Source organism: Suncus etruscus, chromosome X, assembly GCF_024139225.1.
Source record: "Suncus etruscus isolate mSunEtr1 chromosome X, mSunEtr1.pri.cur, whole genome shotgun sequence".
Taxonomy (NCBI): Eukaryota; Metazoa; Chordata; class Mammalia; order Eulipotyphla; family Soricidae; genus Suncus; species Suncus etruscus.
The window spans coordinates 80,786,991-80,787,744 of record NC_064868.1 but is presented as its reverse complement, the minus strand read 5'-3'; the positions used below and the strand labels follow the sequence as shown (position 1 = coordinate 80,787,744).

The window sequence follows — 754 nt, the reverse complement described above, 5'->3', positions numbered from 1 at the left end:
ACTTCTGGCTCTGTGTTCAGGAATTATTTCTGGGGATGCTTGGGGATCATATGAAATGCCAGTGATTGAACTGAGGTCAGCCACATGCAAAGCAAACACCTTACCCACTCTACTATTGTTCTGGTCCCTGGAAATTATCTTTGTTTTTAACCAAACTCTTACCACACACAGTATCTGTGGCTGGGGCTATATAGTACAATAAGTAAGGTGTTTGACTTCTACTGCCCAGTGTTTAGGTTTGATCCCTGGTATCCCATAGGGTCCCCAATGTAGCACCAATAGTAATTGCTGAGTACAGAGCCAGTAATAAGCCTTGAGCATCTCTGAGTCTTAAACAAAAAGCAAATAAACTACAACAAAAACTGTAATGTTAACTTTTTTTTGTCCATCAATTCATAATACAGACCAGGCAAAGGGCCTGTGTTGAGGTGTATATGGGGTGCACTTACTATATCTCCTCTTTCTATACAGTCAGTGTAAACAACACAGCCTGTGGCAAGAATTGGGAGGCCTTATCTTTTCTTTTCTTTTGTTGATATTTAATATATATTAATATGTATTATATATATATATAAAAATCTTTCACCAGTGCAACATTCCCATGACCAATATGCCAATTGTCCTTCCTCCTCACCCCACACCGGCCTGTACTCCAGACAGGCTTTCTACATCCCTCATTCAGTCACATTTTGTTATGATAGTCCTCAGTGTAATTATTTCTGTGACTTTACTAAATGATCCCTGTGGTGAGCTT

At 39.4% G+C, this 754-nt stretch overlaps 1 non-coding gene across 1 annotated transcript; it reads right to left on the bottom strand.

The window, feature by feature from the left end:
* Nucleotides 1-379: 379 nt before the first annotated feature.
* LOC125999837 (small nucleolar RNA SNORA51) lies at nt 380-512 on the bottom strand. The gene has a single exon (XR_007492302.1). It is a non-coding gene; the product is annotated as a small nucleolar RNA SNORA51 (small nucleolar RNA).
* Between the last annotated feature and the right edge of the window lie 242 nt (nt 513-754).